Source organism: Lutjanus erythropterus, chromosome 19, assembly GCF_056507025.1.
Source record: "Lutjanus erythropterus isolate fLutEry1 chromosome 19, fLutEry1.hap2, whole genome shotgun sequence".
Taxonomy (NCBI): domain Eukaryota; kingdom Metazoa; phylum Chordata; class Actinopteri; order Lutjaniformes; family Lutjanidae; genus Lutjanus; species Lutjanus erythropterus.
In genome coordinates this window covers 2,494,444-2,511,341 of record NC_139335.1, presented here as the reverse complement: position 1 = coordinate 2,511,341, position 16,898 = coordinate 2,494,444, and the positions used below count along the sequence as shown (strand labels likewise).

General features: G+C 41.2%; 1 protein-coding gene across 1 annotated transcript in view; it reads left to right on the top strand.

Moving 5' to 3' along the window:
- The first annotated feature begins 2,913 nt into the window (after positions 1–2,913).
- The window catches only part of lrrc4ba (leucine rich repeat containing 4Ba), a 54,741-nt gene continuing 40,756 nt past the window's right edge, over positions 2,914–16,898 (top strand). The window contains exon 1 of the mRNA XM_084744796.1: positions 2,914–3,095. The gene's annotated coding sequence lies outside the window, so the exon portion shown is untranslated. The remainder of the gene's footprint in view (positions 3,096–16,898) is intronic.

The window sequence follows — 16,898 nt, the reverse complement described above, 5'->3', positions numbered from 1 at the left end:
AATCATCTCTCCTCTCCCTCCATCTCATCTCAGCATGTCAATCAATACACCTGTATAGGCTACATACTGTATATATAACCGTATATGTGATGATGGGAGCTGCACTGGCAGGCAGGACTCAGATCCAATGAGGCAGCGCTGCTGCTGCTGTACAGGTGGGGCTCGGCACTATGTGCTTGAGCGTTGCCAAGGGAACCGGCCAAGCAGCAAATGTTCCCTGTAACAAGCTGTAAACACCACCATCATCATATTATAGAGATTATATGACCATATGGACACGTGTGTGATAAATACACAAATAACAAGAAGTAAAGAAAAACAGAAAAGTAAAACCCGAACGATTCTGGACTTTTGGGGCAGAGGCAGATAACAATATTAGGGAGTTAAAAAAAAATCAATTACTGATATATTGGGTGATTTTCTTTACACAGAGGATAATATATAGAATATAGAATAAAGTGTTTCATTTTTTAAATAAATCTGCTTATCATTTACTAACAAAGATAAGGATATTTTACAGTTTAAGAATAAATTTTGTCCAAAATGATATCAGGACACTGAAAAAGTAAACTTTCACCAGTATTTTTTAATAATTATGAGTAACTAGAAATTAAAAAAACAGAAATAGAGCTATACATATATATATTTATATACACATCTAAACAACTCGCTGCCAGTCCCCCTGTTGGTCAGCTGCAGTATTTTAGTGGGAGAAGACCGTGAATTGTTTCAAAAATTAAGATTTCACACTAAAATAATCATTGGTTAGTTGATCAGATATATGCCGAATTAAACACCAACTCATAATGATTGTGGAATGTTTTGTTTAAGTTTGGGATTTTTTTTTTTCTTGCAGCACTGCAGCTTTTGCCTTGGTGAAACTCAGATCTTCAAAAATAGCAAAGTTGTATGATCAAAAAGTGGAGAAAAGCTTCCCCCAAGTCTAACAGTGGTTCTGCTCAGGTACCTGAGTATATTGTAGGAGGATGACTCTCAAAAGATGATCTTCTTCAGGTCTCTTTATTACAGATAATGATCACTGACGTCTGCAGAGTCCAACACTGCAACAAAAAAAAATGATTACATGGGTTTATGAAAGTTAGCGTCCGCACCCTATCTGGTCCTCGACGCCTCCTTCTTGTGGGACATTTTCACGTCACTCCAAAAAGTTAATCCAATAATCAACATGTTCCTGCTCTTGATGCATTCGTGATCTGGTTTGGCAGTTGGGTTTATCTGAAAGAAAGCAACCGAGTCCGGGTGCACATTCTTTTATGGTCACTGTGCTCTTGGTCTCAAAGTTTGGCAAACAGTCTGGCAAACTTCCTTCCATTACTAATTCAGGCCTCTCCACTCTGGTATGAGGATTCTCCTGGCATACTGTATCTGTAAATGCTGATTATGCTTATTATGAGTTACCCAGTTAGACATGATATATTTCCACAAGTCTGTTACAGCGAAAAGAACTGAGAGTATAATAAAATACACTACAATATATTTTATATATATATTAAAGTTAAATTAAGAAAAGGGATCAAATATATAAAATACTACATTTAATGCCACAAAATACAATCTCTATGTTCTGTTAAAAAAACAAATTTTCCGTATGAAACGGACAACATATTGGGTGGATAACATTGTGACAAATATGTGCTTTACAGAAAAGATGACAAAATGTGCAGCTTGAGCACTGAAATGCAGCATTTTGCTCTGTAGGGCAGCAGCATGAGTTCATCTAACTAATTACAAGCACAATTATTCTTATTATAGTGGATGCATTTGTTTATTATGTCATCTCATTTTTTGGGGTTATTAATATTTATGCCTCTGCTGTGGGCTGTGTGTGCAGTGTGTGCAGTGTGCATGGTGATGTGTCTGCACATCACAACAAGTCAGGAAAGTCACAGTTTGTGGTGTGAAGCCGCTCAGTGAACTGCATCGTTCGTCTCTTGCACAATATATGTCATCAACGCCATCGACATCGCTGTCCCTAAGAACATTACCTTACCTGAACTGTTTTATCCAGCGACTCCTGCTCCTTTTATGAGCCGGGAAAAGAAAAAACGAGCAAGACTTGTTGCTCTTGTTGCTGACTACATCCCGGTACAAAAAACACTCGCTGCTGACTACCGTTAATAAGAGGAAGGACTTCAGCTCTCTATTCATCTCCTATAACACTCCTGGTCATTGTAGGCCCCAGGCCCACTCCAAATTCTGCTCCAATCTAGCTGTGCATGATGCAAATTTGTTACATCGTGATGTCACAAAGTTACGGAACAAAGGCTAGATTACAGACGAAGTGTTTCAGGCAGGTGTTTTCTGTATGTTTTCTGTTTCTGTGTGTTACTCTCTTTGGTGTGCACTTTGGTCTTTTGGACTTTGCAGACCTGTTACATGCACAAAAAGGAAAATAACATTAAAAGAAAAAGGAAAGATTAAAAAGCATAATATGGTCACTTTAAAGAAAATTCAAGAGGTAAATGCAGCTCTGTATAACAGCAGTGTGGGCTCATCCAATTAATAACAATTACAGTTACTCTTATTGTTATAGTAGATGCATTTGTTTATTATGTCATTTCATTTTTGGGTTATTAATATTTAAGCTTTTGCTGTGGGCTGTCTGGGTTGTGTGTGCAGCGTGCATGGTGATGTGTCTGCAGACTGCAACATTTTTGCATTTAAAAAAAAAAGGAAATAAATGTGCAGTAAATAAATAAAGTTGCATGTTCAGAGTCCCAGCAGCCGCAGCAGCAGCAGCAGCTGGTGGTTCCATCCACCTGAAGATTTCTGAGACAATTCTCATTACAGCGTCGGTGGCAGCGCAGCACCGAGAGAGGCTGAATCAATCTGAGAGAGAGGAGGAGAAACGGTGAGGGAGACAGAGGAGAGAGAGAGGAAGAGGAAGAGAGGAGGGAGAGGAGGAGAAGACAGCAGCAGCAGCGTCGGCGGCAGCTCTGCTCGGCTCTGCAGTGGAATACTCTGCTATTTGAGGGAAGGTGAGATACAGGAGTCGTACCCGGAGTACCCGACCAGCCAGCCGGTCAGCCAGCGCGTGTTTCAGGACTTGATCGCAGCGTCATAAAACCATAAAGGTGAGTCTATCATCAGTCACTGGCCGTGTCCGTGACATTCACACACATGCACATTCATGCGCTCCCATTCTGCTGCTTGTCTCGTGTGTATGTGTGTGTGTGTGTGTGTGTGTGCGTGCGCGCGCGCGCGCGTCCGTACACTTTGTGCGCGTCGCAAACTACGTTGGAATGAAACCCGCATCCATGACCTGACGTGTGTGAAATGTCCTCGCGTGTATCGGCCCTAAAGGTGGCCGATATCCAGGAATTACACGTATGACGAGCCAGACGCGTGTATGCGCGCGCGTGTGAGTGTGTGTGCGTAAATAAATTGATTTGCATGATCTGATTTACGCGCAATTCAAACTTTTCTGACCTTCTCCAGTGTTTTTTGGTGATATTTTTTTCTTTATTTGTCGTCACCACTCTTCATTTCTGTCAGTGACTGTAACCTTGGCGATAAGAGCAGCATCCACTGGAGCACACGCTGTTGACAGGGCTTAATGTTTGATCCGGTTAGCGCGCAGCTTTCACTCAAATACACTCAATGAGAGCTCCCTAATCGGCGCAGTTTACAGTGTTAATTTGTGTGTTGGGGTTCAGTTACCCTCTCTGGCCCCCGCTGATGACCCCAGATTGGGGGGGAGAAAAAAAAAATGCGCAGGCACCTTGCGGCTTATGCGCGGTGGGTTAAGCTCTGAGTCAGAGCCCGGGGCCCCTCCGGCTGAGAACAAGGAGCAGATAGATTAGGACTGATGAATGAAGATCTACTGCCTCTATCTGCAACACAATGATACGGTTATGAGAGGATTTAAATGCTAATGTGCAGTGTTTCAGAGAAATCCGAGCGGGCTGTGGGACTGCTGGCAGTGTGTGTGCGCCGAGGACCAGCTGGATGATCTCCTGAGTTTTATGATAGAGAGAATAAGTTATTAATGGGGTGTTGGAAGGTGAAGTGGGGCACTGGGGCAGGATTAGACAAGAGAGAGGGGTGGGAGGGTGTTGAGCTGTGTGTATGGGCTCTAATAAAGAGGGATGGATGTAGGGGGTAATGCACTGAGAGCCCCCTCCAACACTGCAAGTTTTTGCACATGTCAGTGTGAGGAAGGAGCTGAAGGAGAATTTAAAGGTATAATACGCAACATTTTCCTGAAAAAACAATGTACGGACTCATATGAGCATAATCCCTTTCAGTCATCACATATGGCCCTCATGTGTGGTGGCTGTATCTGCAGACTCTGCCTGTGTTTCCTTTATTTTCATTCTTTTGCTGTGCTCAGGATGCTTTACCAAGCCAGAACGTCAGCATTTGACATCCTGGTATGTTTCCGGTGTGTTTACGGACAGCTCAGGTAAATCCCACTGATTCTACCTTGAAACTGGCCATTTTGGGCTCATTTTCAAGCTTTACTTTCTACTAGAACAGGTTTATTATTTTTCTCATACTTGCCAAAGTCAATGTCCTGTTTGAATTATGTTAGAAATTACATATATAGTGTTTGTCAGATTAAAAATAATTTTACAAGACTAGAAAGTTTGTCGTATCTTTCGTCTGGCAGAATATACGTCATGAGCACCACTAACAATGTCCATTGAAACATTATCGTGCCTTCAGCAGCTAACATTAGCTTTATTGTAGTCTTATTACTTATGTATCTTCATAGTCATATACTTCAACAGTTAAACGACAAACTGTGACTTTCTTGATGTATAAAATTTTCTTTTAAATCGAGAAACAATATATATGTCATTTGTGGCACTATTTAAACCCGATCAAAGCAATATTTGTCTCTCACCGTGGATGTCAGTTCGTATTTTTTCCGAAGGTTAGGTCCCATCGTGGTCCATCCTGTCTATTCAGCTTTTGTCCACGTTAGCTCCTGGTCTTTTTAGGCTCCAGTCCCCTTCAAAGTATGGTCCAAACTATCCCTGCATAATGCAAAGGTGTTACATTGTGATGTCATCAAATTACAGAACAAAAAGGCTGGATTACAAACGAGGTATTTCAGGCATGGACTTTGGTCTTTGCAGACCTGTTACATGCCCAAAAAAAAAAAACTGTATAACACATTAATGAAGTGGGAAAAACCCAAAAAGCACAGTATGGCCACTTTTAAGGAAATTCAGGAGGAGTGCTGTGGGGCATTTTTGTTCAACACATTACTGTAAGATGGCTGGTGTCATTTAAAATTTTTGTTATCCCCACAGGCTGATTAAGCTCTACTGTTTTGCTGCTTGCATTTTATGTCCTGTGATTTTTATTCATGCAGCCGTATTAGATTTAATGCTCGTTACAGTACCTGTAAACTTCTACACCATCGTAGCTCAACCGTCAAGTGAATGACCATGACACATACCATTTATGAGCCCTCGCTGCACAGAGCATTCTTTCCATTAGATCCAAAATAGGCCTACAGACGTAAAACTTTAAGAGGATGGTAAGTTTTTATGTTGCCTGTAAAAGTATGTATTTTATCCAATCACACCGTAGGCCTTAATGTTCAACAGTGAAGTAGTGAGGCCTCTTTTTCTCAGCTGATTACAAACTGTACAGCAGCACCAGTCACCGCGAGGGCCTCGGCTTCATGAGAGGCTTGTCACATGGTATCACATTTAAAGGCGAGGTCCTCCGGCTCAGGGCGGCCGCTTCAAAATATCAAGACGTCTCAGTGCTGCAAAAGCGAGGCCAAAATGGCAGTGGATTTTGTTCGCCTTGCCCTCCTACCACTCCCCAACCGAAGCGCTACCCGAGCCAAAACCAATTCGAAGTTGGCCACGGAAGTCACCGAAAGGCAGGAATTCATGAGAAACCAAAATAAGAAGGCGGTCTGTGTGGCGTCTGTGATGTGGCTTTACAGACAGAGGGACGTGAATTCATACAGGTCTCATTCTTGGGAATTTGGTGGCAGAGAAATTCAGGGACAAGCTGTACAGAATTAGTGAAGGCCTGGAAGTCTATCGCTTAGGTCAAATCTCCTTTTAAGTCCTGAAGGATCAAAGTCACGACACCTCTTGACCTAATATGCATGTTATTAAAATTGAACAATGTCATGATTCAGCAGGAAAGGTTAACACAGATTAGTTAATGGGATGCAGGTGGAATGTTTTATTCAGTTTATTCCCCCTTTAAGGATTCTGCGCCTGTAACAGGCTCCACATTCTGACTCTTCCACTGGTGGTCGACCCGAGGAAAGACATCTGTACAGATTTTATGTCACCTTGTAAGAGAACTCAAATCATCCAACACACTTTATACAATTAAAGGACCAGTATGTAGAATTCAATGTTGAGTTTGCAGATTGCAGACACATGTTCTCACTCCCTCTGTCTGAGCATGTAGGAGAATATTTGCTCTTGCCGTGTTATGATGTTTACATTTGATTGAGTTGTGTTTGGTAAAAATTGGGGCCAAAATAAAATAAAAAAGGGGGGTAGGAATTGATAAATCTCTACTTCTTCCCCCTCCTTTTCAGACATTAATTATTTATTTCTGCTGAATGTTCGCTGTTAAATTCTTTTGTTACTTTAATCTGTTCTTGTATATTCTATTTTATTATCTTTTTAACAGGTTTGAAATGAAATGAAATCAAATTTAAATTAAAAACCGTATAGGAGAACCTACAGTGGCCAGGAAACTCATGAAAAACACAAAAGGCCGACTCTAGAATAGGGATGTTAATAATTAATCATTAATCAATTAATCACCATTAAGAATTCAACCGTTTAAAAATGTATTAATCAATAATTAATCAATAGTCCTGAAATGGCAGTAATTGCACCTCGGTTTCCCTGGCAGAGACATTTGTTGAATAAGGAAACTTAAAACTTGAAATGAGAAAAAATAACAGAGAAACATGTTTGGGATCTTCTCAGTTATTAATAATTAATTGATTGTTAGCATTTTCAACTATCAGTTAAGGAAAATGCACAAAGTTTACAACCCTAAACTAGAGCCAGTGTTCAGTTTGTCCACTCTGGGCTTCTGTAGAAACATGGCGGTGCAACACGGCGGCGTCCATAGAAGAAGACTCATGTATATTTTATTAAATTATTCTAGTATAACCTGCAAGTAAATCCCTTTAAATCTTACACACTGGACGTTAAATAAACCCGATCTACTTTTTATTTTCCAGCAGCTGAGCTGTAGAAGAAGAATCCCTGAACTTTTTCACCTGTTTCACTGACTTTAGAAAGGGAATAAAGCGAGCGGTCATCTCACTAATTTTAACTGTCAACCGTTAATTTCAACACAGAGACACACGTGTCCCACAAAACCGAGGGCTGACTCCTTCCTGTGTCGCAAATTAAGCACCGGCTGAGCGATTTCAGTCATTTGAGGAATCAGGCCAGGCTGCTCTTTAATTTCCGAGGCACACCACTTATGCATGGCCGATGAGCTTGATGAAAACAAGCAAGCAGGTTAACAGGGACATGGTAAATTACACCTGCACACCTGGCCTAGAGGGAAGGTGTGACTTTGAGATAATGCTCAGCCCCCCGCCGCTCCGACGCTGCTGGAATTGTGGAGCCATTGCGGATTATTTCCAGAGGAGATGAGGAAAAGTCACAGCAAATCCTCCCAAAACAAACACGCGAGGTGGGAAAGGGCGCAAGAGGAGTCCGGCATATAAATGATTACCCCCTAAAATATCGCCCAATGTCAACGATTTGCACGTCTCTCCAACAAAGCCAGGATGCTTTCAATCTGGTTAAAGTGTAGTTTGCCTTTCCTCGTCCCCTTACTGTACATAAAAGGACAAAGGACTGCATTAATTCTGAGGGACGTCTCTGCTGCTACATTAGAATGCAAAGAGAGTAACTGTTGCCCTAAATTTGGTGTCTGTGTGAGTGTGTGTTTGTGCGTGCATATGTGTTTATGTACATACACTCATTTCTGTGCATGGCAGAGAGCAAGAGGGAGACAGAGATTATAGATGACGCTAAAACTGCTCTAATCAGGGCAAGCTGGTCGCTGATCTCTTCATAGGGCGCGGGTGTCATTGATTGATGGCTGCACGACTTGCTGATGTACACAGGTTGAAGGGTGAGGAGAGAGCCGCTGATCAGCCATGAGAGGCTGAAAATTGTGGGAACAACCTCCGGCTGTCTCTTAATAATGCAGCACGATGATGAGCCCCCCCCCCCCACCCCCCATCTGAGACGCTGGGATCGTATCACACATGTCCCTGCCGGTCGCCACGTGCTCACGCCATGACTGAACCTGGGCATGGAAATCTGAGATTCTGTTTTTGCGCATGATATGGCACAATTTGAATCTCGGTGACCAGGGGGCTGGGAGCGCATGGGCACTGACCCATCAACAGCAGAAATGCGACGCTGCCTATGATGGCGGGGTGGATATAATTAGCCATGATTGGTTTGATTGAGTCTCCCGTCCAGGCCTGGGTGTTGGCCCTTCGGGGATCATGATGACTGTCCGCGCATTAATTATTGAATAATAGTTGGAAGAATGGCAATGGTTAATGACACAAAATGAATGCTATAATCCATTGATTTGACATAATTAGAAATGGTGAGATTTCCCCGAGGAATATATTCTCATCATGACCTAAAGTGGAGAGGGATGCCTGAAAAATGGACCGAGGCGATTCCTTTCCTCCTCCCTCCTCGTGAGCGCATGAACGCGCTGTGGGAGAGAGCTGTCTGGCGGCGCTCGGCCAAATACCCAATCATGTGTTAGTAAAGATGGTCAAAAGTAGCGAGTCATCGCAGTAGCAGTCGGGACGCGGCTCAGTTTATGCTGTTTGAAATGAGCTGGCCAGAGAGAGCGGTCAGCCCTGCATGTCTCATATTGAGTTTGGCAAAGAGGAGCGATATTATCTTCTCCTGGTTAGATTAAGTATTAGTAAATGTGATTGGGTAATGAAGGCGGTCAGGCCTCAGTGACCACCATGCTTTGCAGCTACTGCCGGCTTGGCTGCATCCAAGCTCAGAGTCTTGAGGGAGTTTGTTTCGGGTCAGTGACGGCATAAGAGCTCAATACAGCATTGCAGAGTCAGGCTGGGGCCTTTCCTCTGTCTGCCTCACTGACTGGCTGCTGCGCTGGCTGGAGGCACAACAGTAGTGGCATACTGATGCTGATGATGATGACAGTATAAATATTGATGATGTAGATGGCAGCAGAAGCAGTAAACATGAAATTATAACCCTGATGACCAAAGTGTGATGCTTAACAGTTTTTTTTTTTTATCTCCTTGTTGTTGTGTTTTTTTTTCCCACTCCTTGTGATTCAAGCCTGACACAGACAGGTTTGGTTTCCACGGCGCTCTGAGAGATCACGATGAGACGCCTGGAGAGAAGCGTGGGCGCACTGTCGCACAAGATGACACATAATCAAACGTCCTTTTTGGATGTGGATAGAGGTTGTCGTACTTTTAGGGGGTGGGGGGTGATGGCAGGGCATGGGAGTGGGGGTGGGGGTGGCGCTGGGGGTGCCGATGTCACGGTGAGATGGTGGCTCCAGAGGAGGGTGATGAGACATGCCAGCAGTGGTCCCCGGAGGCCGCTAACAGCCTCAGAGGAGGTAGTTAGTGAGGCTACGCGCCATCGCAGTGATAAATCACAGATTCGGCAGCATGGTTAGGATGATTACTCTCGGTTCCATCACGTGAACCTGTACATGCCTTCACTGTTTGTTTTCCCGCTCCCCAGACTCTCCCTCCACGATATGTGTAGAGTGTTGACTCAGTTGTACTAGTTTATTTATATATTTTGCCCCTCTTGCACTTTTCTCTTGTGGTAGCTTTGGATTGGGTGGTGCAGCAATGAGGCGTTCAGGCTCAGATTTCCCTGTGTGGACTATTGAAACAAACTGCTGTTAACTGGTATGGTAAGGTGTGCAATTTACTATACCTGAAGCTCAAGTGAATCCTAATTTGATCTTTTTGTTTAAAGGAGAAATCTGTTGCAAGTATGAGTGCAAAAATGAGCGCAGCAGTCACATTAAATAGGTTAAAATCCTATTTAATATACAGTCTTTTTTATACTTTTTATTTATCAGTTTGTAGTTCCTTATAGTAGTTACTTTACAAAAGTATAGACAACAACAACTTAAAAGATACTGCATATCCCTCCCACCCCATAATCCCAGCACCCCAAAAGCAAACAGCAATAATGACATTAACAGTAATAGTGACACATTTGTTTAAGAAATTTGAATAACAGAAAGGCAAAAAAAGAATTATTAATAATTTAAGTATGATTAAAAAACAACAACATATATTCGATATACAATCTATGCTTGAAGTGAGTTATTTCCCCCCAGCTCCTTCTGTCCGGACTCGATGAAGCTCAGGCAGGCTGCAGGAACACTGCAGGAGTGCAAGACTAGTGCAACATTGTAATTTGGCAATAACAAATGACAAGTCCTACACTGTCAGTTGATCTGCTGTCAAAGTAAAGTTTAGTCTGTTATCCTGAGAACAAAAGCCCACTGCCCTGAAAATACACACTCTGGAGTGTGGAGTGAGTGGCTGCCTGACTTCTGCCAAACTCCATTCACATTTTTCTTAATTTAAGTGTTATAAACATCTACTCCTTCTAAAAGATTATTAATAATTTCTTACAACTCATAAACAGACATTTACTTATTTGGCAAACATTCAGCATTAATTTGAACTTTAATTAATCTGAAAAGGGCAAACTAAAACAGTTATTCCAGCCTGGAATAGAAATTTGAAAGGACACAGCAGCTGTAGCATCCTTGTCAGAGAAGCTGGTATTTCAACTTGACATGTTTCCTTAATCTCTGATGATATCACGGTTATTTTATGATTTATTTTAGTAAATATATTACAGATTTCTCCTTTAAATTGTTTTGTTAAAAGTTGGGAGCCATAAAAGCCTATTCGGAGCATTCAGAGACAGTTTTCCTCTCAGCTGTGTGGCTGTGGTGACCCACGTCTAATAATACATCAATCTGACCTGCAGATCGCACTTGTTTTGTCAGTTATCAGTCATCGGCTCGCTCAGAAATGTTGTCGTTTGGAAGTTTTGTGAGACAGATTGGATGCGGGGACTTCTCCATCACACTGCAGGGTTTACTGAACTGACGCCCCGCTTTGGGAGCTGCAGAGCAGGGCCGCGGACGCCCCGAGCCCCCGCCGACGTGACGGAGACACGCAAGATGGTGAGTGGTTACTATGGCAGGTTACTATGGCAACCTCAGGTCTCTGTGAGAGCTTCCATTTCGCACAGCGTGGGAGAGAGGGAGCGAGAGAGGAGAGGGGTGGAGAGAAGAACCCGCAGAGAGGAGAAGGGTGGAGAAATCAGCAGAGGAGGTGAGGTGTGGAAATAAACATGCCTTAGGTGCAGGAAAGGGAAGGGGGCGAAGAGAGGAGCAGACGCGGAGGAGAAAAGAGTGATGGGGGGAGTGATGGAGAGGTGTGAGTGATGGGGTGAAGCTGAGGTGTGAGAGGAGCAGATCGAAGGGCAGCGAAGACGGTCACGTGGCCCGTTAGACCAGGTCTGCACCGCAGCCACACACGCTGGAATATTTCACCGCTGCTTTGTGATCATTCTGGTGCCACACACTGTGTTTCCACTCTTTATCTCCTCCTTTTCTTTCCTTTCCCCTCCCTCACCTCTCTGATTTAGTTGGCACGGCGCTCGGCTGCGAGAGACATTGTGTCAGTCTTGGTGACTGGTCTCCATGGAGACGTCCATCAGTCAGTCCATGTCAGTGTTTCGTGGGCAAAGCCTTATCGTGTTTGTCAGTGTGAGTGTTTATCTGTCTGTGTATTAGTCAGTGTGTCACTCATAGAGAAGGCTGGGGCGAGGCCTGAATGGATGGAGGCCAGCGGAGTGTTTCTTATCACGCATGCACGCACGCACACGCCGTTTGTTTGTTTGTTTGTTTGGAGACAGACAGCCATTTACACGTAAAACTGTAAGGTCTTGAGTACAGTCATGGAGCAGGAGACACAGACAGATGGACACATAATTAAAGCGTAGCCACCTCTGCTCCACATGTTGCACCACACTGTCTGAGTGTTTATTTCCCTTTTTTTCACCTCTGAAATCCTAATTAAACACCGAGTCGTGTTACAGTGTAAAATCTGTTGCTGTACACTGCAGAGTGTTGCTGATGGTGCACAACTCCTTTTTCCTCTGTGCATCCTAGATGTTATCTTGTTGATTCAGTGCAATGTGCAACAATGTACAGCAATATGACACCATCACAATGTTGGGTTATTGATTTATTACAGTGCCATCAGTATTATTACGAATATTGCCGCATTTTTTTTTATTAAAGTCTTGTGCTGTATTCTTTGCACTGCCTCTCTTTTACACTAAAGATTAGGGGTGTCATATTTCTCCAAATCCATGATTTGATTTGACTTTTGACTTTAAGGTCACGATTAGATTCAATTTTTCAATTTAAACATTTTTTCTTTTGTACCGTTGCCTTTGCTGTTGTTAAACTATCAAGTCTTGTTTTGCAAAGTTCAACAGATTATTGGTTTTATGACCTGACAGCTGACTTTTGCATGTTCAAACTCTTCTTTAAAAAGATCTGTATGGTATAAGGACGTCAAAGTAATAAAAACAATATGATATTAACGTTTCATCTTATTGAATGTAAGTGCTGATTTATGACTTCCGTTCAGTCCTTATTGTCCTGCCTGTCGTTCATCTTGTTCAGAGACTTTTCCTGTACCAGTGCTGTACACGGGTTGTTGTTTAAAAAAAAAGAAAGAAAATTAACATTTTTACTGTGCCTAGAACTTTTTAAGTTTTGTCTTGGTATCTAAAGAAGCATCAAGCATCGTTCTTTGTCTAAACTAGTAGTATTGATTATTGAAGTTTAAAATTCTGGTACTGTGACAACTCAGATATGATATCAGGTGTGACATGACGGCAGGGAAACTGTGTCGTCTTTGTGGTGTTTTTTTTCTTGCCCCCAGCAGTCCGCCTATGTTCGGCATCCAGAGAAAAAAAATTGAATTCTTCCATTGATTTAGTTATATTTTGCTCTTTTTTCCCCTCAATATTCGATTTGTTTGCCCCTGAGCTCATCAGTTACTTTTATCGATGCCGGCATGTTTTTCTAACAGCTGCAAATTGCAAAACGATGACGTCAAACTCAACAGGAAGTTATTGTGGAGAGCCTTTTTTTCTACTCTGTGTCTAATCATTTCATTTGTAATTCCTGTGCAAAATGCTCTATAAAATCCAAAATATAGCTGTGAAGGTTTTGATGATCTTTACTGTACGAACTTTTAAAGAGTCAGAACCGTTCTTTGTTTTTGTTGTAACAGTGAGGTCAGTTTTTAAAATATGTTTCTATCTTTTCATTCTCAACATTTCTTTCCTTTATTCTCACTTAAAAAAAACAAAAAAAAAAACTATGCAACATGAGTTGAGGCCACATCTCCATCTCCCTGTGCAATCCTATATCCTGATGACCTTAACCTTGAGTAGTAGAGTAATACTTGTAATCACATTACTTATTCTCATAACAAACGAGTGTGTTTGCTCTCTGAAGGTGCTCAGGTGGAGCAGCTCGGTCGAGTGTGTGACTTAATGTTAACTATAATATATACTGTAAGATTGCACACTCTGCACCACCTAAATAGTGCAAACTATTACCTCTTTAACAGTGCAAATGGTACAAATAAATGAATGCTTCTGAAGGAAACGCTCCTCCAGAGTCTCAGAAATGTAACTGTAGTCTAACACGGTGCTAAACATCAAATCTGGCGTAGCACAAACAATGTGCGTGGGAGCATGTGTAAATAGTTTAACTGCCAAGCCCCGTATCCTTTGTGCTGCTGCAAAACATTCTCCATGTAACTAATACACTGATACTGTATGACGTTAAAATTAGTTTGCACAGATTTCCATGATGCACCCAAAGCAGTCGTGTAGGAAGAATTTAGATCCACACTGTAAAAAAATGCTTACAAGTACAAATCCTGCACTGACAATGTTACTGAAGTGAGTGAGTCTGTGAGTTTGGTCAGGAGAATCAGAGAATCACCTCAGTGATCAGTATCAGTCCTCATCATCATTTAACTGTAACTGTAAGAAATGGATTATTGAGATGCATTCAGTCAATTTATTTGACTTTATTTTATCTTTATTTAAGCAGGATGTCCAACTGAGACAAGAGAGACCTCGCCAAGGTAGCAGCCAATCACAACATTTTAAAGTGCAACAATACAACATAATCAATCCCTCCAGGAAGCTGCGACGCTGCGGTCGCAACAATTATCGCAAATTCAACCGATCCCTGTGAATTCTGTGTGACTTTGCAATTTTGTCCAAACTCTGCAGCTTTTCCACAAATTTGACTGATCATCGTAGCTTGCCGTGAGTTCGACCAATCACAGTAGACCCTTGCACAAACATTATCCATGTATGTCTCAATGAACCGACTCAATGTTTTGTTTTATTATTCACTATTTTTTTGCATTAATATATATTTTTGTTTTGTCATGGGTTCTGAACACATCTGTTGTTATAATTGACTTTTATCAACGCTCTGTGTGCTTTTATTTTATAATTTGGTGCTGTTTTTTAGTTTGAGCTCCAAAAAGATTTACTTCTTTGTCGAATACCCCTCAGGTGCGCTTCTTCATTTACGCATAAAGCAGATTTTTATCATTTTTGTAATTCTGAGCCTTTTTTGGTGAAGCTAGTTAGAACATTCAGGACAAAGTGCAGCTTTGTTCTCCCTGGAACAAGTTGTCTTTGATTTTTAATGAATTCTACCAAAAAATTGCAACTTTCTTTTCCAAAAAGGCCTGTGAAATCCTGGAGGGACGGCATAATAAACAACAATCCACAATAAAACAACAGCTATTCAAACATAGAGGCCTCTGAAGAAAAACAGACACACGTCTCCATCATCATGTTCTTTATGATGCCTTAAATTCATAAACAGATACAAGTGGATCTAATTTAAGATCTTTTTATTGACTGTCCCGTACCCATGGTGCATAGAAGGAAAATGCAGGTGTGGTTTAACTGTTTTGTCACTTTTTACCACAGCATATTATGTCTTCAACTATTGTACCCATTGAACACATTATATTATTTTTGTTATTCTATTGTGCCTAACAACATCTGATTGATGCACATTATCCCTTTTCAAATCCATAAATAAATTGCTCTTTAACTATTAGAAGTAAAAGTACTCTGCAGGAAAAGAAAGAAAAGCCTCAATTTTGTGATGCATGATTTTTTTTTCATGGCAAATGACTTAAATGATTGACTAATCAGTTTCAGTTGTACTTAAAAGTCGAGTGTGTGCAATTGATGGGGGTGCAGAGGATGCAGGTCCTCTTCCACAGACTCCACCATGTTGCACCACCATGTAGCCCAGGACAGACAATCCAAACACTGCCTCCAGATGCAGTCTGTTGCATTTTTTGCAAGTTTTGCAGCGGTTCTCCTACATGCTTGGAAGGGGAGATTGAGGGGAGTTGTTTGTAATCTACAAGCTCACCACTAGATGCCCCTAAATCCTACACACTGGTCCTTTAACTGTTGGGTAGTTTAATCTCTTCCGGTGTTGTGCACTGCTTTGTTGGCCATGTCTTTTATTCATGCTGATTGCAGCTGTTTGTAGCACTATTGTCACTTCCATACCAAATTTCACCACAGGAACAAAAAAGTATATCTTATTTTATCTTAAATTATAATAAAACATCATTTTTCATAAACTCTTCATATGTTTTGTGAGAAAAAATCTTAATTTTGTAAAGTAACTAGTAACTAAAGCTGTCAGATAAATGTAATAAAACAGAAGGTACCATGAAAAGAAAAGTACGGTACTTGAGTAAATGTACCTGATTACATTCCACCACTGGCTGAAAGTCATCGATTATATTGAAAAAATATGGATGTGTATCCGATGTTTATTAAAGTTTTTATGGTAAACAACGTTTTAAGTGTAGACTTCTAACAAACATAAGACACCGAACTGGTGATGTGTTCACGTGTTGATGAAATGCTCCGAAATGTGAGGTCCGATCATTTGCTGCCAAATATCACTGCATTCACAAGCAACAGAATTTGCTGGAAAATCCCACCTAGATGAGGCAAATATATATTTTATTAGAAGTATCATTTGAACTTGACAGCCAACTGTTGTTATGCTGCTGTTATACTTCAGTATTATCATAAGTGGTTGTAGAACAATCGCTTTAATGCATCAATAATACAAGAAGCGTCAGAGAAGGAAAAACACTCCAGTTTTATCCAAACAAAAAACGTTTCTCTTTCTCAACAAATGCAGCTCGTAAGCAGAAAATCAAACAGATGCATGTGTAGAAATCTATGCATTATTTCAGAAAATGTAAAGTTTGTAACGTATGGAATTTTATTTTAGTAACTTCCAGGTGTGGATAAGTATGGGGCAAAAGACTATTGCCCCTATTCTGTTTTCTAAAATATAAGATTAAGAATTTCTAAGAAAAAACAAAAGAAAAAGTTTTTCATGGCATTTGGAGCAGCGCTCAGAGCTCTGCATTTTCCAAATGAATGAATTATCTAAAACAGGTGAAGTTGTCAAAGTAACAGGCCTGTGTCATGTGAGGAAAATGCATCACACTGTAATTTTACAGTTTAAAATGACCTTAAATTTGTATTTTTTACTCTTGACCAATTATGCAAGTTAATGTCAGACGCCCTAAATCATGTTTTAATGAATCTTAATTCCAAAAATTCTGAATCAGTCAGAAATAGTGACGGTTTTAAATGCTAATAGCTGCTTACAGACTGTGTGGGCTAAAACGCACAAGAATTCTCTGTAACAATAATTCACTACATGTTTACAATCTGGTAGACAAACTCAGT